We start from the raw sequence: 21,750 nt of genomic DNA, 5'->3' as shown, positions 1-21,750 counted from the left end.
TTCTGAGGGAACATCGTGAAGTGATTTTCCCCACGGACCTAGCCTCATCTGCTTGACTTTCGAAATCCCCATCTGTGTTTCTACTTCGAGGAACATAAGGACGACAAGCATCTGATGCCAAGAATGCCCTAGTTTAGCCGGAAGAACAACGTGATACAGTCGAAGCAGTAAAGTAAAGGTGAAATAGTGGGGGAGGAAAACGTACAGCGAAGCGGCTGAATGCTTCCATTCCTTATGTCGAGGCAAGAATCTGCTGGAATCCAAATGAAACAGGTAGGAGGCTGGAAGAGCACAGCTAGCCAGGCTACCTCAACAGGTGGAGAATTCAACGATTAGCATGTACCAATTATTCCCGACTGTGCCAGTCCTCGAAGGACAGTCGCCTGCCGGTTTACCCCTTTGCTTATGCAAACAGAATCGGGTTTTAAAGCCCGAAGTGAAGAAAGAAGAGGCAAACAGTTCAATTCCCCATTTTCTGAATGTTGGCCTCTCCTAAGACCTTTGTCATTCTCACAAGATGTGTCTGTATATTTCCCTCTTTGGTTGAAAATGCGGTTCAGTTCTCCCGCAGCTCATGATCAAATTTAATAGTATCTGACTTGAGTCTCATTCGCTTCTTCATTTAAGATTAAACCTTTGCAGAGAACGTCTCTTTGAGATGAACACTTCAGAAGTCAGGCTGCGGGCTACTGGAAGCTAAAAATGAGAATGGATGGATGTTTGATGGACTGGCATTGACATAATGCATTATTCTGTGCTGTAAAAGCTCGGTGACACGAATAGTATTTTGGAAGAAACGTCTCATCGCTGGAAAAAATACTATGCTGTTAAGAGAAGGTGCAATTGCACCTGCCGTCCTAAATGTCAGCTAGTGGTTACAATTCAGCACTATCACCGCTGTGGTTTGGTTTCAATGCCTGGTCAGGGAAGCAGGATTATTGTTCCTAATAAGGACAACAACAAAATCGGAGCATCTTTGGCAGGAAACGCATTTTACACGCATTCGCATGTGCCTTGAAATATTGCTGCAGGGCCGCAAGGTGGCTCACTGGTTAGCACTGCTGCCTCACAGAGCCTGAGACATGGCATGAATCCAAATGGGTCGACTGTCAGTAAGGTGCCTTATTCAGGAACAAATGAAGAGTAATAGGGTAAGGAATTGTTCTGTGAGGGTTAATCCCTGGAGGATCGGTGTGAATTTGTTGGATCAAATGGCCAGTTTCTTAACTGTCGGCATTCTATGATACCTTACTGTGTTGTTTTGGTACATGTTCAGAGGGGGGAGAAAAGTGAAGAAAAACAGTCATTTCCCAGTCAGTAGTTGATCCATTGTGTGACAACCAACCGATTCACCTGTGACTGAACTAGCTCCCATCTTCCCTATCCTGGTAATGACAGTATACACCATTCGAGCGGGTTTTCATGTGTTGCATTGGAACAGCATTCTTTCTCAAGATGGACTTTCCTGGGATATAAAAGAGATGATAAAAGACATGGATGCCGATGACTGGAATCAAAAGACGTCAGGAAGAATGGAAAGCGTCTACTGGGACACAAAAAAGAATGGAAAGGAAGCCAACGAAGTACTGGGCATAACGCCATTAGAAAAGACAAGGCGGGGTTTCATGGGATGGTGGAACAGATGAATCGATCATGTGGCGTGAAATCAGGTAAAACTGAGTTGCGTCCATATGGAAGTTTCCCTGATGATGTGAATTTGCTGAGAGTAAACAGGAGGGAAACTCCTTCATTCAGATGGAAGAGTACCAATACCCTGAGGGGATAATTTGCCAAAGCTCTTCATGAGGGTTTGAACGAATTCAGCCGCGGATTGGGAAGCTGAATTGTAGCTCCAGTTTTCAGGTAGTTGTGAGTGGTTTTGTCATAAATAGCGTTTCCGGTTTAAAAGAGTGTACTGGCAAGGATGAAGGTGGCTTGAAGTGTGTTTGCTTCAACGCCGGAAGCATCTGGGATAGGGTGGGTGCCATGTGTTGTTACCTGGGACTTCGATGTTGTGGCCATTTCAGAGACATGAACGGAGGACTGAAGAGAATGGTTGTTTCTTGTACTTCAGTTTCGATTTTTCAGTCAGAACAGGAGGGTCGTTTCAGAGGCGGAGATGTGGCATTATTCGTCAAGGACAGTATTTTGGTAGCAAAAAGGGTATTGGTGAGGACGCGACTGAATCTGCTGAGGTAGAATGGACTGAGATTAGAATCAGGAATGGAGAGGTCACCACAAAAATGTTCTAGATATATGGAGGAAAAGATTGCAAAGATGATTCTGGATAGGAACACAAGTGACAGGGTAGTTGTTATGGGGAGCTTTAACTTTCCAAATATTGATTGGAAATGTTATCGGTTCAGCACCTCGGATCGGTCAGTTTTTGTCCAATGTCTGCAGGAGGGTTTCCTGACGCAGCATGTAGACAGGCCAACAAGACACAAAGCCACATTGGATTTGCTTATGGGTAATGAACTCAGCCATCTGTTCTCTTTGGAGGTAAGTGAGCACTTTGTTGATAGTGACCACAATTCGGTTATGTTTATTTAGTGATGGATAGGAATAGGTATTTATTGCAGTGCATGAGGTATCGCGGGGAGAAAGGCCATTATGATGCGATTCGGCAAGAGTTAAGATGCACCGCATGTGGAAAGTAACTTAGAGGGTTGTGCACACCTGAAATATGGAGCTTGTTCAGGGAAAAGCTACTGCATGTCCTTGGTAAGTATGTATGCGTCATGCAGGGAAGATGAGGTCGACACAAGGAGCTGGGTTTACTGAAAAAGTTGAATCTCTTGAGAAGAAGGAGAAGGAGGCGTATGTAAACATGAGCTATGAAGGCTGAGGTAGGACGATTGGGAATTAAAAGCTAACCAGGAAGGGTCTAAAGAGAGAGCTACTTCGAGCGAAGAGGAGGCATGAGAAGTCTTTGTCTGGCAGGAACAATCGTGAAGCTTTCAATTGATAGTTCAAGAATAAAAGAATGTCTAGCATATGATTATGGCCTGTCAAGAACAGATGTACGAAGTTGTCAGCGGAGTCCAAGGACAGCAGAGACGCTGAATGTATTTTTTTTTATCATATCAAAAATGAAAAAGACAATGTTGTCGAAAAGAGTATTGAGATGCAACCTATTAGAATAAACGAAATTGACATTCATAAAGAGGAGTTGTTAGCAATTCATGAAAGTCTAAAAATAGATTTGTCCCCTGGACTTGATGGGATCTATCCGAGGATTCTCTGCGAATCGTGGGAGGAGATTGCAGAACTTTTGACTATAAGCTTTATTTCGTCAGTGTTTATGTCATTAGTGCTAGAAGACCCGAGTTTAGCAAATATTGTCCCCTTCTTCACGAAGGGGAGTAGAGACAATGCTGGTAATTATAGAACAGTGATCCTTAGCTTTCTTGCAGCTAACCTTTTGGAACAGATTTTGAGAGATAGGATTTATGATCATCGAAAAAGGAAGAAGTTGATTCGGGATAGTGAGTACGATTTTATGAATAGCAGGTTGTGCCTCACAAACCTTATTGAGGTCTTTGAGAAGGTGAGCCAACAGGTGGATGAGAGTAATGTGGTTGATGTGGTGGATATGGTTTTCAGTAAGGCACTGTCGGCTGTTGCATGAAATACAGAGTCATGGGGTTGAGGATGGTTTAGCGGTTTGGATCAGAAATTGGCTCGCTGAAAGAAGACAGAGTGTGGCAGTTCATGGGAAATGATAATCCTGGAGTTCAGTAACTGATGGTGTACTATGAGGTTCCTTTTTGTGTCCGCTGTTGTTTGTCATTTTTATAAATGACCTGGATTTGGGCATGGAATGATGGATTCGTAAGTTTGCAGATGACATTGAGATCGACGATGTTGTCAATAGTGCCAATATCTGCTGATGGTTACAGAGGGGCATGGATAATCTGCAGAGCTGACCACAGAAGTGGCAAATGGATTTTAATGTGGAAAAGTGTGAGATAATTTACTTTGGAAGGAGCAACAAGAATAAAGAGTTCTTGGCTAATTGTAATATTCTTGGAAGTGTAGATGTGCAGAGCGATCTTGGTGCCCATGTATATAAAACTCGGAAAGTTACCACCCACGTTGACACGTTTTTTTGCAAGGAGCACGGTGTGTTAGTTTTTCTTGGGAGAGTGAATCAGTGTCAGAGCGAAATTATCACTTTGCAGCTCCAGAAATTAACTGGTGTGGCCGCACTCGTAGAGCTGCGTGCATTTCTGGTCGCCACATTATACGATGGATATGAAAGCATTGGAAAGGGTGCAGAGGACATTTTCTAGGATGTTGCCTTCTATGGAAAGATGGTCTTAAGAGGAAAGGTTGAGGGAGTTGAGGCGTTTTTTGATAGTGACAAGAAGTTTGAGGGGTGAATTTAGAGAGACATAGAAGATGATCAGAGGTTGCCATAAGGTGGACAGTGAAGGCATTTTTCTTCAAATGGTAATTGTGGCACAAGGGCACATCGATGTAACTTGAGGGTGATAGATACCGAGGTAGGTTCCTTTATCAGTGAGTAGTAAGGGTGCTGAACGCCTTGCCTTCAACACTCGTAGACTCAACAACTTTCAGGGCAATGAAATGGTCTTTGTATAAACTTGCGGATTATGATGTTAAAATACTAGTCAGTGTGGTATCACGGGTCGTTGCAACGTTAGGGCCAAAATGAACTTTATTGCGGTGTAATATTCGGTATTTGAACTGTTCTTTAGCTTGAAGTTGCAATCATATCTGGTCACTATCAGTAAAACCAACACCTGGCGAGAACCGAATGTGCAACTTTGGCACCTTACGCACTTCCATTCTGTCGTGCAATTGCATCAAACTGACGAATTGCACCACTGGAGCTGCCGTGTACTGCCGTGTACTGATGTCCAATGGCTACTAATCTTACCACTGGGCCACTCAAACCAATTACTCCTTTTTTGCTGAAGATCTGAAATGAGACACAGTGCAGAGGAGGTTATACTGATGATGGATCATCGATTATGGAGCATCAGGTTCAGGAAAATGACATAGTAAAATGTGGTGAAAATAGACATAATTGAATTCTGTGTTCGTTTCCCGTGGCTTCCTGCGTTGATCACAGGCAATGTTATGTCGCCACTGTACTGGGATTTTCCTTCTATCGGTATCAATTCTTCAGGGAATTCGATTCACTGGTACTTCACCAGCATCTTTTGGAATGTTCATACGGCACAATGACCCACACTGTACACAACGTCAACAATCTTCTGCATTACTACATCCAAGGGCACGTGGCATGGTTTTTTTTATAAATAGTGAAAATTGAATCATGTTGTGCAAGGGCAAATTGAATTTTAGTTTAATTAGTAAAGTCGCAAGAATCCCGAGTAAGTTTCAAAATGTCAGAAATTCATGTTCATTACCTTGGCCAGAAGTCTAGCCCAGCAAAAGGGAAATCTGTCCCTGAATCCCCAGCATTCATGTAATCGCTTGCTCCATCTGTCCGCTTGGAAACCTATGTGAAAGGATGTTCAGCCTGACAGAGAACTTGTGAGAATCCTCCACTGTCTGACCTAAAGCTGAAACAGGAGCTATCTATTCCAGCTGGGAGGGTAGCGAAGTGGAGGTGAGACAGAAAATATTAATTGGTGTAGATTCACATTGTTCTAATTGTGTTTGTTTAAAAACCTGGGCCAGAAAAGACGCAAACAGAAAGGAGCAGAAGTAGGCCATTCTTAACACCGCTCCTGCCCCGCCACGCCATTCTGTACCATCATAGCTCACACAGCACTTATATGTCTTTTTCCAGCGTATCCATATCATCGTGTTGCCAAGTGGCTAACACATATTTATCGATCTCTACCATAAATAGACATCGAAGTTATTCATCGCTGAGAGGAAAATGTTGCATTTCGAGACAGTTGGGTTTCTGCATGAATGTTTTAGGTTTTGCAGATGAGCAGCCGAGTCTGGTCTGAACACCTTTCAAAACATAAACTAAAACTCGACTCTGCTGAGATTTGCATTCACAACTTTTGAATGGCAGTCTTAAGAAAGGCGTAGAAATTCAACGCGCTTTCCATTGCACCACAGAGTCGCGGCCTCACCCAGGTTTCAGCACAAAAGTTTACCTTAGAGCGATTTCGTTCGGGACACCCATCTCACGTCTGTCTGACCTCGTCACACTTTCCAGAATCTGGTCCTTATCCACGTGTGCACTGGATCTTCAAGTGTACGGCTATATACTGCTGAAATGTCCTCATAACACTTAGCATTACCACACGTTCAGTTAAAGAAATTCCAGATTAACAACCCTCTATGGTGAAAGCGTTCTTCCTAAATCTCCTCTAAACCGCTTTTCTCCTGCTTTTCATCGATGTCACTGGTTATTATTCCTTCCCAAACAGCCTTATTCCTGTCATACATATCTATCCTCTTCATAATATGTGCATGTTAATCAGTTTCTCACTCAGCCTTCTCTGTGCTTAGTTACACAGCCCCAGCTTAGCTCATCTACCTTCACAATGGGAATGGCCCAGCCCTTGGCATTATTTTCATCTCCGGTGAACTTCTCCTCCTGCAAACAGACGGTTCCTGCAGTCTTGCGATTACAACGGAAAAAGAAATGTTCTTTGAAGAAATGCCAAAATGTCTAAACAAAATCAGCAGCTCTTGTCCATCTATGATGAGAAAGGACAGTTAACGCTTCGAGTCCAATGATTCGTGTTCGGAACTGATGGGATGTGTAGGTGGGTGAAAAATGTGGAAGAGGGCGGACAGGATCCAAAATGATTGAACTCGATGTTGGGTCCTGAAATCTGCATGTTCTTTCAGTAGAAAATGAGTTGCCGATCTTCCAGCTTGCGCTGTGCCTTGAAGGAGAACTGCAGGAGACCAGAGACTGGTATGATGGCTTGGGTACACAATGCAATGTTAAAGTGACAGGACACTGGAAGACCGGGGTAATTTTTGCTGATTCTGGACAGAACGTAAGTGATCTCATCTTTGTCACCGACTCTGTTTTCCTCTCTCCATTGTAGAGAGATCACATTCTCAGCAGGAACTAAAGTTTTCTGGATTGAATGAAGTGCAGACAAATCACTGGAAGATGTGTCCAGAAGTTTTCACAGTAAGGAGAGACATCGGAAACCAGCAGGAAATGTATCTTACAACATAGAACGTTACAGTGCAGTACAGGCACTTCGGCTCTCGATGTTGCACCGACCTCGAGATCGTTAAAATAATGTGATGTCCATTGCAATGGAAAATTAACATTTCTTTTGAAACCAATAAAAGCACAGGGAAACAAAAAAGGAAGGGCCCGACTTTGCAGAGGGCAAGTGTTGGAGACAGAAAGAAAAACTATGTATATTTAAACCGAACTAATAGCAGACGTACAAGGCCAGCAAACTACCATATCAACAGCCAAGGAATTAGAAGAAAAAAAACAACTCCATATCTGGAAAGGAACTCGAATGTTTCAGGCCACTGACCTTGAAGTGTTGCTAAGAAGAAGCGAATTGTACCTTAAAGGGAATATGTGAAAGCTATCAGGCGCCCATTACATGAGGCGTCTTGCCAATGTATTACCTGGGACACAGGAAACCTGAATTTGATGGAACTCCACGCGCTTCATGCTGAAAACTTTCTTGCCCAAGAGAAGGAAAAACGGAAATTAAAGATGGAACAGCAAACACATAAGGCTCAGCTGACTATGATGCAAATGGTCTCCCAGCCTTTGGAAGGAGGTGCTGCGTGAAAAGAAGGGCTGGCAGAGGTAAATCTGGCGGGTGCTTTGTTTGCAGAGCAATGGACCAGTCAGTGAGGCAGTGCACGCCCAGACAGCCTCAATCGGCTCTGGAGGCTGGGCAGCAGGGTGACTAATGGAGGAAGGCTGAGTTGGAGGTGGGCAGCCCCAAAGTTATAGGTAAACCTCTTTGCTTTATGCTTGGCAACGAATACTCGCTTATGCTCATCTCTACTACTAACGTTATGGGCACTGAAACATGTCCCACCTCTCTACTGAGCACTGAGTTACCGAAGCGTGAACTACATTTTCAGTACAACGATGATGCATATAAGTCAATGCTTACATCTATGTTATATGTGGAAGGTGCACCTCTTACTTTTTTGGAAGATACAAGGGCAACATATTCAGTTCATAAATCAAGGCAGTTCAGAGAGTCGACGCAAATAAAGATGAACGGAAGCTTCCTCAACTTAATGGGTGCGTCAGGATTCGTGACAGGCGAGAGATTTACCGCACCCCTATTGTGCGAAACCAGTAATGCGGAGAAATTCCAATTCTCATTTCTGTTATCAGAATCTTGTTCTGTATATCTGATGTCTCGGGATCTCATAGTGAGACTGGGGTCGGATTTGCACAGTATCCCGACGGGCTTGCAGGTAATACAAAAAGAAGATTTAACAGTGCTGGCTGGAAAATACGAATCATGACCCGTGATGCATGTCAGAGAGCGATAGGTTCCTTCAGCGATTCACTCACCCAGGAAGCAAGTAGCCATGTTAATCCCATTAACACCGATTTTCTTGCTGGAGATATGCTGCACTGCACAGCACACATACACCGCGATGGTCCTGACTAATCATAAGAGAAGGATTGGTTCAGGAGATTGGTTAAACCTGATCAGTTGTTATTGTGTGAATTTTATTGGAATGGTCACAGATGTGCTGTCACTTTAAACTTTTTTAAGTATCTGTGACGCTAAGTAGACCCTGTTTATTTTTGATGTGGAAGGCTCTTTTCCTCACGGATCATTGGCGAAGGCATCCAGCGACAGGTGTCAGAATTTGGGACCATGGGTACGACAGCCACAAAAAAACGAAAGATTGTATCTTCAGGGTCGGTGTGGTTATCTGCTTCAATGCAGTTATAAGGACGTATAGGAAGATATTAAATCGGCTAACTCAGGCAGACAGGGCAGTCCAGGTAATACCCACCAGTGGTGTCGTCTGGCGTTTACCTATGGTAGATGTCTCGGACCCAAGATTAAGAAGGGTCCCAACTGATTTCAGGGGAAAAGGCTAACACGATGTGGGGTTCATACGAACCCTTAAGAATATCCCCGAAGTCTGAGTATCGTCCTTGCAAAGCAAAAGAACCGATAAAACCCGAGGCTGTGCAAGGAATTACCCCAGTCTTTGAATCTCTCTTATAGGCTGGAGTGATAATCCCCCGTGAATAATCACTGGTGAGCACACCCATTTTTTTCGTTCAAAAAGGCAAACATTCCAGGTGAATCGGGGGAATGGAGGTTTGTTCATGACCTGCAGGTTATCAATAACGCTGTTATTCCGCACACCCCAAATGTCCCCAACTCCTATATTATATTGGCTCAAATTCCACCGGATGTAACTGGCTCTGAATTGTGGATTTAGCAAATGCCTTGTTTTGTGTACCGTTACACACCAACATTCAATTCTGGTTCACATTTCCATTCAAAGGCCAATAGTATACTTTCACGTGACATTTTCAAGAATACTGTGAGTCCCCACCATAATTAACGAGGCTCGACACAGGAGTCTGGAGACTCTTGTTTTAACCGGGTGGGGGGGTCAGCGCTTCTGCAGTATGTAAGCGAATGCTTAATCGCAGCATCAACAGAGAAACAATGTGAGAAAGGTAGGCTTGCGATGCTCTGCCATCTTGTCTCGCAAAACTACAACTTGTGGAACAACAGTTGAAGTTCTTAGGTTTGAAGCCCGAGACCAGACGTGTAGGATTCACCAATTTAGAATCTGGATACGGCGTTTTATTGTGGATAGGTCAGCATTCAGAAGCAAAGAGATAGGCCAGTGTCTGATATGATGTAGCAACTACCCACGAGGTAGTCAAAGCGGGATCATTTCCTTCTCATCCGTCAGCGCAAGCAGCAGAGCTGATTGCCTTCAATGAGGCATGTAAATTGACCGAAGGCAGAATTTTTACATCGACAGCAGATATGCATTCGGGGTTGTACATAATTTTGGATCCTTGTGGAAATACAAGGGCTTTCTGACCTCCACTGGAAAGCCAATCACATAACATGGCCTGATCTCTGACCTCCTGAAAGCAGTCCGATTGCCTAAATCAATCACTGTGTGTCCATGTAAAGCCCACAGGAAAAATTATGATTCAATTTCTCAAGGCAATGAAAATGTAGACTCAGCGGCAAGGACGGCAGTCAATCAGCCGCCAAATGATCAGTTTGACATGTGTATGTCAAATATTTGTAATCCAAAGCAGACTTATGGGACTTACAGTCACAGGCCACAACGAAGGAGAAGCGTGAATGGACAAGGGCAGGGTGCAGAATGAGGGAATGGGTGCAGTGTGGCCCCAATGGTAAACCCTGTCTACCACGATCTTTATTCCCTTTCTATGCCAAAGTAACACACGGTAAGGACCATGTGTCAAAAGTGGGGATGTACGACAATATTTCAACACGCTGGTACAGAAAGGGATTTACTCATTACTCATAAAAAATGTGAATAATGTGTTATCTATGCCACTAATAATGTGGGGAGGGGAATACAAAAGAATCAGGCAGAACACCCCCAATCCCAAAGACCCTTTGAACATTTACAGATGGATTTTATTGAACTAACACCCAGCGAAGGGAAAAGGCATTGTCTGGTAATAGTTGATGTTTTCCCAAGGTGGTGGAAGTGCTCCAACGTCTAAACAGGATGCCAGTGCGGTAGCCAAGGCTTTACTAATTGAAATAATTCCGAGATGGGTCATCCCTGAAAGGCTAAGCAGGGACAATGGAAAGCCATTTATAAATATTGCCGTACAGCAGATCAGTAATTACTTGGGAATAAAGGTGAGGCAACATTGTGCCTATCACCCAGCGAGCGGTGGGGCAGTTGAAAGAGAGAAAACTACCCTTAAAAATAAATTAGCAAAATGTTGTGAGGAATTAGAAGTGCCATGGACAAAGACATTTCCAATTGTGCTAATGTATATGAAGGAGAGGAAGAGTAAATCTTAGAACGTTTGAGATTTTGTTTGGAAGGTGGCCCAATACAGGAATTGGCCCAAGACCGATTGTAAGACAGATAATAGACCACTGTGAGGACGAGATGTTATGTTACGGTATAAAACTCTCCACACTTCTGTCTCAAATACAGAATCAAAAGAAGGGCAGCACTACCCCAACCAGCAGAAGGGAAGATGCACAATCTAGAAACTGAAGACTGGATAGTGGTGAAAGACTTCAGGAGCAAAAGCCTGAAGGCCAACAGCTGGCTGGGACCGTTCCAAGGGCTCCCTACAACACAGACAGCTGTTAAGATCGCCGAAAGAGCCACGTTGATACACGCCAGCCATTGCAAACGTGTAGCTGACCATGTGGAGACATCGGACAACACCGGATCCAAGTAAGTGCAAGTAGTGATTAGTAGACTCATAAAAATATGGGGCTGCATGGCAGGACGACTCGTGAAGGCAGGGGTGTCTGAGATACAACCGCAGACGGTAATCTTAACCAAGGATGCTAAGTTGACCTTTACATGCCCGTTTGGTAACCAGGATGACTATAAATAATTCAATAAATATTTACGCAGAGATCCTTGTGTACCCAGTTACTGGCACTTAGTAGTATCCACCACGGCTACAGGTACACCTGACACGGGATATCGGTTTCCTGTTATCAAAGAAGGAGGTGCCATGGCAAGGGTAATAATAACCAAGATCCAGAAGAGCGATGAGGAAGCCTGGTGGTGTGGAATAGATAGACCCTTCTCCGATATCTATAGACAGGTGAATATAGTGGTACAGCCTCGCACCCACCCCACCCGAGATGCAGTGCAGAAGGTCCTCCAAGAAATAGTAGCTCCTGGACTCGAAAAGATGAATGTCCAATAACCCTCACTGCAGATGGGCGGAAAGGCCTTTTCCAAGCTGACAGAAATGGAAGAAAGAAAGAAACTGATGTGCAGCTAAAATGATCCCAAATGAAAAAAGTAAAAGTGGATTCATTGAGAAAACTTATAGCGCCATATTTCACTTTCCGTGGAAGTCTACTGTTAAGGACTCAGTGCTCTCACTGCTGTAGCAATGGGGGATTTCCTCTGACCGTTTATGTTGTTGACAACCTTCCCAAAGCAGGGAATGTTGTATGGAACTGGCAATTAATCGAGTATTGTCACAAACAGGATTCAGACTAGCATAAAACAAAGAAGTGCAAATCCTGGAAATCTGAATCAACAACAGGAATTGACAGAGAAACTCTGCAGGCATGACAGCATCTGTGGAGACAAAGAGATTTAATGTTTCATATCACAGATTCAGGCTACTTATGCTTTTTATTGTTTTATTGCCTGGGTAATTGTCAATTTCACTTCACGAAACAGCATGTCTACCAGAATCTCTCATTAGCTGACAGACGACATCTGTAAAAATGCAAAATTCCTTTATAAGCTGTAATGTTGTTGCTGTTGCTCTGAGTTGGTGAAAGGCTGGCCTTCATTACCTTTTTCTTCGCCTTTATGTCGATGAGCAGCCATGGTGAATGGAGAATTTCTGTTTGCCTCCCTTTGTCTCTCTGTGCCATCTCACTCTCTTCTACATTCCCCCACTCTCTGTCTGTCAATATCCCTCATTTTTCATTTCTACTCTTGGAAAAGTGTTAAAATCGGAGTCTGGTCCGTGGCTTTCTCATCCCTCCCGGCCAGAGTGTGTAGAACTGGGCTCACAGTCTCCAAGTAATGTCTGTGTTACTTAGGTCTGAGATCAGGTGACATTTGTTCACACAAAACGTTATGAGCATTTACAATTCTAAATAGCATTCATAATAGACCAGAAAAAAAGCAGTTTCTCTCCAATAAAAGGATTTCTATGGTGCCTTTGCCGTTTGCCTAAAATCAATGAATGGTGACAGCAGACAATGAGAGCCATTATCTCATTGGATGCGTTATTACTACAACATTGTCCTGCAAGTCTGCAGTGTCTCCTGCATCTCTTCATTATTCCCAACAAACTTGAAAAGACGGACGGAGAATAATAGTAGAAGAGATAGACAAATCCTTGTCGAACAGAGTAAAAAGAACTCTGCGTTGAATTAGCAGGATAGAACATCGATTAATGGGTCCACATCAGGCGGTAGGGCTTGGTAGCACGAAATAACAACGGTCTGAGCTCAAACACAAGAAGCATGCTGATCCGTCACTTTCGCGATGTTGGATAAACAATACGGCTTTTACAAGAAGTTTAAACAATGAACTTTCAATGTACAGAACATTTGACAGCATTTGACACCATTAACGCCTGGTTATTACCATATGCTTTAACTGACGAAACCACAGACACTGTTCTTCAAATCAATAAGAGCATTTAATGAAGTATTTGATCACAGTTAATCGGACCACCTTTCTGTAATAAAGCTGCTCGATGAGAATTTATATCAACATCCGCTCGTGCAGAAAAGAAGTTCACAGCTGGTGACTGTCCACTGAAAATGTACAGGAAGAGGCAATCTCTTCTTGCTTTGATTTCAAACTGATGCCTTCATCTCTTTAACCTGACGGGATAAACAGTATGCGTTCATCCTCTCGGGGCCGATTTACCGCCTGAATATGCACAGAGGGAAACTCATACCAAGAGATCAGGGTAATGGTGGTGAATCTACCAGGAATGGTGTGTGAGTCGATGTTAACAGTGGGCAGTAAGGGCTAAACCATTAGCACTGACATTGATCCTTGTACCAACAGCCCCTCACTCACTTTCTGCCTCATTCATCCCAGTCATCATTGACTTTCAGTTTATCCTACTTTCCCTTCGAAACTTTACACTTGTTCCGGACCAGTTTCGGGTGTCCACTTGGAAACTGCAGCTTTTTCAAACGAAATTCAGGAGAATACACGTCACTCTTTGGGATAGGCTTCACTGCCCAACCATAATTACTCAAAAGATTGAGATGGTAAGTTACTTTACTTCGTCCTCGAAGTGCTCAACACAGTGATACAGCCATGATGTCGATAGGGAGGAAGTTCCAAGAATTAAACCCAGCGACATTGAATGAACAGCGTGATAGTTTCAGCTCAGAAAGGCGAGATCCTTAGAGGGGATTTGCAGTGACAATTTATTCGTGTATGTGCTGCCATGGCTGCCAGAGGATGTGGTGGTGGCTCGTACAATTGCAACATTCAAGAGGCATTTGAAATGGTATATGGGTAGGAAGGGTCTTGAGGGATATGGGCCGTGTGCTGGCAAGAGGGACCAAATTGGGTTGGGATTTCCGGTCAGCACGGAGAGGTTTGAACGAAGGGTCTGTTTCCCTGCAGTACATCTCTATGACTCTAAGATTCCAGCAATCAATCACTGGATTTCTTCTGGCAGAACCGGGTCTGTGCTCTCTGTGGAAGCAGAAAATGGTTTTCTTTCAGATTAGCCACAAGAAGAGAAATAAATCTTCATTTCCTGAATTGGAATTTTATCCAGGCCTAGGCGATTCAAACCCAGACTCTGAAGCAGGGACTCCACTGAAGTTCACAATAACCCTTTCGACCTAACCTGTACAAACTCTTTTGCCTATCGTTCTTTGTCCCCACATTTTGAAGCAACGGTACTTTCCGTGGGTGGTGAAGGAGCTAACTACTGACTCGCAGAAAAACCATGTGGTCAGAGACCCGATCGATCTGTCATGTAGCGGGAAGTGCATTGTTCAGAACAGACGTGTTTGCTGTGTGGGCCTGAAACCGAGCTCGATCACACACAGATACGGTGTAACAGCCGCCAGCAGATGTGGAGACGGTTGGGATGGTTTCATTCGCACTCTGGGAAAAAGACAGGATCCTAAATTCAGGGGAGCTAAGTGTCACAGATAGAAGGCTGAGAATTGGTTTGGGAACGATATGAGTCATGACCGAATGGCGGGCAGACCAGATGGGCTGAAAGCTCTAACTGTACTCTGATGCCTTCTGGTCTCTGGCCATCCAGTATCTAAGGAAATAGAAACAGAGTTAATCGTGCATTTCGAAATCCTCCTCTCATAACTCGGCGAGGTGAGAGATGAAACAGATCTGCGATTAAATTTTGAGACTGGGAGAATGTTTGGAGACGGAGTAATAAAAGAGAAACTGAGTATAAAGTTGAGAGTCAGGAGATATTCAATAAAAAGGTAGACGGAGATGGACATGGAGAAATAAGTGTCACTGGTCTTGAAGACTTAACTCGGTTTTCCATTCCAAGATTCTACCAGACCTGCTGAGATTTTCCCGCAATTTCTTTTGTTGGTACTGAAACAGAAGGGAGAAGTGTGATCCTGGACCAATCAGCTATGTCTGCTCTGTGGACGTTTGAATTCCCTGTTCGAACAAATCACTTCTGACCCACACAGAAATCTCACTATCCTGCATCACCCCCACCTCTGTTACTGACAATAAGCTGTTCATTCCGTAAACCCATATGGGTACAAACAGCATCATTTACCGAGTGAATTGGGAAAATTTCAGGGAGAGTTCCATTCGGTTTCCATCAGAGCATTCTCATTCAGTTAATTCAATACAGCACCATTTGACATGCAGCTGTCACTGTCATGTGGCCATTCGCATTCGACGTCTCTGGACATTTTGGTTGGGGCATGTTTGGAATGGTACCTCACGTTTTGGAAGGGACATCGTTTATAGCATATTCGGCCGAACTGATAACTTTGTCTCTTGCACCTGCAGTACATTGGAGACAGTTTTCACTCAGAAACTAAGAGATGATCAAAAACGGAGGAAAAAATGTGTCAACAAAACCTGCCCCAGCGAGCGAATTCGCTCCTGCGACATTCTTGGAGAGCGGCAAACCTATTAGCAAACAACAGCGCCCTGCGTGGGTCTCGACCCCACATCATTGAGATCAAAGGTCTCAAACTCTACCGACTGAGCGAACCAGGACAGGATTGGTGTTGGTTAATTTATGATTTCATACTGAGTTTAATTCAGCTGACACGACAATTTTCAAAAATCTCGTTCATTCCTCCCCATTGAAAATAACATTATTCAAGTCTTTCAATTCTCAGATTTATTCCTTCAGACCATTACAATCCATTTAGGCCTTGCCCCGGGATTTACGATTCTCTGTTAATATGTTCATATTTTGACCCTGATCCTTAGGTCGCCGAACTGATTCCTAGACACTCTGGCAGACTGCAAATCAATCGGGAAAATACCTCAGGAAACCAAATAATTTCTGATTAGAGTGTAGGGAATCCCGTCTGCTGAAGAGACAGAGTCCTCACAATCAACACTTGCTTTGTTCTACCTGCCTACAAAGTTTACCACTTCTAATATTCGAGACAGGAATTCTGATTATAAAATGTTTTAAAAACAGGAACAATCTTCTGAAGCCATTTGCAATTTGAATTAGAATTATTTACCCTTTCACACGGCAACAGCCATTCCTGAGGAAGGAGTTTCCATGAGCTGTGTCCCATGGCTGGGCAGGAAGCCGCTGATTGAAACTGCAGTGGCCCCTTTCTGGTGGCAGCAGGGGCTTGTAGAGAGTGGGGTCACATTCTGCTGCACGTGACCATCTTACTCACTGTGGACTCAGGGTCAATCATGGGTGGATTCTCGTGGTTGTATTGTCAGTATATGGTCGGTCTCAATACTTGATGTGAAATATTTGAGGCTCTGTGCTCTTTTTGGGCTAGGACAACCAACATTTCAGCCAAATGCTCTGACCATTTGAGACACTGCAACCTGCTGCAAAATTGTGCGTGTACACATCCAAACGCACAGTTCTCGAGAGGATGTGGACAGCAGTAGTTCTCATTATTTTAAGATTCAGTTGCTCATGTTCCCGTGTTTATCGCAGAGAGGGTGAGAGACCCGAGGAGTAACAAACACACCCATAAAGCAATATCAGGACCTGTGTAGTTCTGTCATAAAAAGCTGCCTGCAGTTGTTCTATTGCAAAGTTGGGTTTCAAACCCACGACGCAATAGAGACTGGACCCTAACCTAGCACATTAAACCTCTCTGGAAGAGCACAGCAGTTCACGCAGCATCCAAGGAGCAGTAAAATCGACGTTTCAGGCAAAAGCCCTTCATCAGGAATATAGGGTATCGCCCGAAACGTCGATTTTACTCCTCCTCTGATGCTGCCTGAACTGCTGCGCTCTTCAGCACCACTGATCCTGAATCTGGTCTCCAGCATCTGTATTCATTGTTTTTGCCTACATTAAACCACTCGGCGACGCTCCCTGACGATAACTAAGTGCCAAACCTGTCAAGACTAATGTTTCAGCATCGCTTCACTTCAGGCAATTTCCCCTGGCACTTTCTATGAATACCTTCGCATAATTTAAAAAAAATATTTACAACAATTTGAAAGGTTTGTACGGTGTGGACATTAGTGAGAAGCTGAATATTCTTCGATAGTTTTCCCCGGAGCTTCAGGCCTGAGGGATGTCCTTGGAAAAGTTTACAAAATAATGAGGTAGACGAGCAGAGAACATAGTCAATCTACAATTTTTCAGAGGTCACGTGAGTTTAAAGCGAGATAGCATAGGTTTTATGTGAGAGCAGTACAATTTGAAAGGGAGACATTTTTGTGCGTGTGGAATAAATTGCCACATTTAGTGGCATCTAAATGGGTATACAGACAGGAAGTGTTCGGAGAGATAAGGGACAAATATTGGCAAATATGTTCAGATTAGTTACGGTCATCTGTTCAGCAGGTGCAAGTTGGAGAAGAAGGCAATTCTGTGACACTCCAGTACCTGACAACAGTTTCAATAGACCACTTGCAAAAACGCATGCTGTTTGTTACTAAGTCAGCGTGTTTGAATTTTATTTTTTCTTGAGGCGTAATGTTTTGAAATGACACAGAGAGGAATGTTTTCCAGACATTTACAGACAATGACCATTCTCCTTGATACATTCCCAAGTTCTCCATCAAATAATCTCGTTGACTAAAAAAAACCTCAGAAATCGTGTTATCCCCTCAACTCTCCAGAGAATCCAAAAACTGACAGCTCTTAACGTGGACAAGGTGCAAAACTCAAAAGGCAGAGTCATTATCAGACACATAAACTCATTACTTCTGTCTGTGAGGCAGTGCGAGACGTGTATGTCAAGAACTGTTCACACAAATAGCACCGAAACAATTCCAAACGGAGCTTCCCGACATTCTGGAGATTTAGTGCATTGCCAAGTAACAGAAAGTGCTCAAGTAACATAAAACATAACAGAAAAATGTACCATGCAAAGTGAATATTACCAATTATATTCTCGATTAAATTAGCTCAACAATGAGCTGGTGCCTCCATCTGATCGAGCGAGCTAATCTCCAGCCTCCCTCACCAGAACAGTAATGAAGGAAATGAGAGAAATATAACAAAGTTTTACGTTGCGATTGCCCAACTTTTAGCCACAACAACAAAAAACGAGGGAGCAGATTTAGTGCAGGATCTGGCTTCACAACAGCGGTGAAATAACGACGTCCACTCACTTTCAGGGAAAACTGTGAACAACTCACATTGTCCAGAATATGAATACACAGCGCGGGCTGTTTAGTTCCCATATTCTACTGCTGCCCCGATATTCATACGAAAATGTACCTTTCAAAGAGAGCGTTTGTAGCTGTGGAATGACAGTGGCAGCCGTTTCCCCTCGCTCTTACTGCCGCCCTTGGTAGTGTAGGGGCCGATATTCTCATCTTACACGCGGTAGTTGAGTGTGCAATTCTCTGTTGTGGAAAAGCGGAGTGTTTTGGAGCAGAAAGATGTGAAGTTCGGATGCTTCTGGAGTTCTTGTTGAAAAGTTCGGTGACGCGAGGAAGATGGTTTGCAGACTTTTCCTCGCCTGTCTGAGTGACATTCTCAGCGCTGCAGAGGTTCATGTGAAGCGCTGCTCTCATGTTTTGGTACGAATTCATTTGGTTTCATTCCTGCTGCTTCCGTTTGTTGGGGTTGCAGATTGGGTCCAACGGATGGAATCCGTGGATGAGTGCCCTGCTTCCAGGAATTGTCTGGCTGTCTTCTGCTTGCCCTGTCCGATTATTGTTGTACTATTCTAGTCGAATGTGTGGCCCTTGCCGTTTGTACGTATTGCTACTAGGGACTGCTGGACTGACGCCCACACAAATTCTTTGCCAAGAACCAATATCCACACACTTTCATTCGCAAATGCATGGCACACAAAGTTCGCAACGAGGATATGCTTTGAGGTAATTTTTAAATCATGCTTCCCTGTATTAAAAACAAATTCTGGAAAACGATATCCAGACTCCTCCGTACACTCGGACTTATGACAGCACAGAAACCGAGAGCATCACTCAGACAACAACTCACGAGAAAACAAGGCCCAATCCGCATCATGTGCAGGTCAAACGTGGTTGACGACATTCCCCCCAGGGACTGCACGAAACACGACAAAGGAGAAAGAGGCTGACAACTAGAGAGCTGCATTCATAATTTCTCCTGGACTGTAAACACCTCGGACAGCTGTTCCTTGCAGTTATGCACAGAATATTGAATGTCTCTGATTCCAAGGCTTGGAACTCGGATGATATGACCGTCTGAAGCACTGGTTACTTCCTTGTGTGAGGTAACTCCTGATGGAACACATGTAACACTCTATTGCTCATTGAGAAATATATCCAAAATAGGAGCTCAGAACAGCATTTCTGTTGTCTTTCTGGTGCTGTCCCTGCATGCCCTGTGGCACTACACTTATTCTGTGATTCCTGAGGGTTTGGCACATGCTTCCACGATCGCATTATGGGCAGTAATCTGCATTTTCGCTTCAATAACGGGTGTGTGAAGCGGAGGTCCACCATTCTCTCTTCAATTTTTCTCTTCTTTTGCGCAACTGCAATACAGTAAAGGATCAATTAATATTGTAAGATGATATACAGAGGCCTGTGAAATATCGAAGTTTTAATGACATTTATGCAATGGTTAGAGATTACCTCGATTCAGTAAATAAGGACGTAAAGTCTGTTTGGCTGGAGTTGAGGAACAGTGAGGAATGAACTCACAAGCATGTGTAGTTTACAAGCCCACTCGCAGTAACCACAAAGCGAAATAAATCGTACAAGGAAAAAATATTGTGTGTGAGTGACGAAAATGGCAATAGTCATGCGTGATCTTAACTTCCCATCTAAAACTCTCGGTTCCATTGTAAAAACGTTTGGAGAACAATAATCAAAAAAATCCCACATGTCCCATAAAACATCACGAGGGATATCTTGGTAATTGATTACTCTACTGGTGACTTAATTTCCCTATTTTCTTGAAAACCATCTCTTTAATTGTGAGCATCAGAAAAGGCTTTCTTTTGGCAGCAAGAAATAAATATGTGATTAACCTTTGTTCGTTTCATGTATAAGAACACTGAGACTCCTCTGCACTGCACATCTTTTGCGTTTCTATCGATTTTAATAGTAGCGTGTCTTTTGATTCTTCCCAACAAAGTATATGAACTCGCATTCCCGACATGAAACTGCATCTGCCAAGAATGCTCTAATTGTTGGACGGAATCCTGAGGAACAGAATGTACATGTATTTGGAAAGACAAGGATTGATTCGGGACAGTTAACATGGCTTTGTGCGTGGGAAGTCATGTCTCACAAACTTGAATGAATTTTTTGAAGTAACAAAGAAGATTGATGAGGACGAAGCAGTAAATGTGATCTATATGGACTTCAGTAAGGCGTTCAACAATGTTCCCCATGGGAGACTGATTGGCAAGGTTAGACCTCATGTAACAGCAGTGGACCTAACACCGACCCTTGTGGTACGTCGCCAGTACCTGGACACCAAGAAGAACATGTTCCATCAACTATAACAATGTTTTCTATTGGTAAGCCAATTAATGATCAAAGCTCCCATCTCTCCCACAATTCCATTCCATCGCATTTTATATAATAGCCTATTGTGGGGAACCTTATCGAACAACTTGCTGAAACCCATATCCTCCACATCAACCGGTTTACTGTCATCTCCCTGTTTGGTCACTTTGTCAAAAAAGTCAATAAGATTCGTTAGGCAAGGCCTACCCATCACAAAACCTTGCTGACTGTCCCTGATCAGATTTTTCTTTTCTAGATGGTCATAAATCCTATCTATAATAACCTTTTCCAACACGTTACTAACAACTGCAGTGAGACTCACTGGTCTGTAATTAGCAGGGTTGTCTCTACGACACTTTTTGAACACGGGAACAACGTATGCTATGCTCCATTGCACAGGCACTATTCCTGTAGATAACGATGATTTGACGATCGATGCCAAATGCTCATCAATCTCTTCCCTTGCTTCCCAGAGGATACGAGGACAGATCCCATCCCCAGGGGACTTGTCTGTTATCACATTCTGCAGTATTTCTATCACCTAATCCTGGTGAACCTCAATCTCTAGTACTCTGGACGCAGGTATCTCAGTATCTTCCTCTCCTTTCATACCTTTGCTGTCATTTGTAAGCTGCGAGACACCAATGTAAAAGAAGAAAAGCACAAAGGTAGGAAAAGATATTTGCAGGCAAACTGAGTCAAAATTATTTATTGAAAGGAAAGGAAAATCACACTTGGCAATTTGCCATATCTCTTTGCGAACATGACCAGCAGAAGTAAGCAAGGGAGCTATTGATTTGAGTATTCTCGGACCTGAAGCAAACAAAGGTTAGTGACACATTCATTTCTTTTTCTGGCGAACGAAATGATCTTTCCTGATGGTTACAATGAAAGAGATGGTTCCCAATAAAAGACAGAGATTAATTCGCATGTAGATATATTTCAATGTGACACGATTCATTTTCAGTCCCTAATTACCCCAGA

This window comes from Chiloscyllium plagiosum, unplaced genomic scaffold (assembly GCF_037043375.1).
Source record: "Chiloscyllium plagiosum isolate Xiang-an unplaced genomic scaffold, Cpla_swu_hap1 HiC_scaffold_45, whole genome shotgun sequence".
NCBI lineage: Eukaryota > Metazoa > Chordata > Chondrichthyes > Orectolobiformes > Hemiscylliidae > Chiloscyllium > Chiloscyllium plagiosum.
This window is presented reverse-complemented; position numbering follows the sequence as displayed.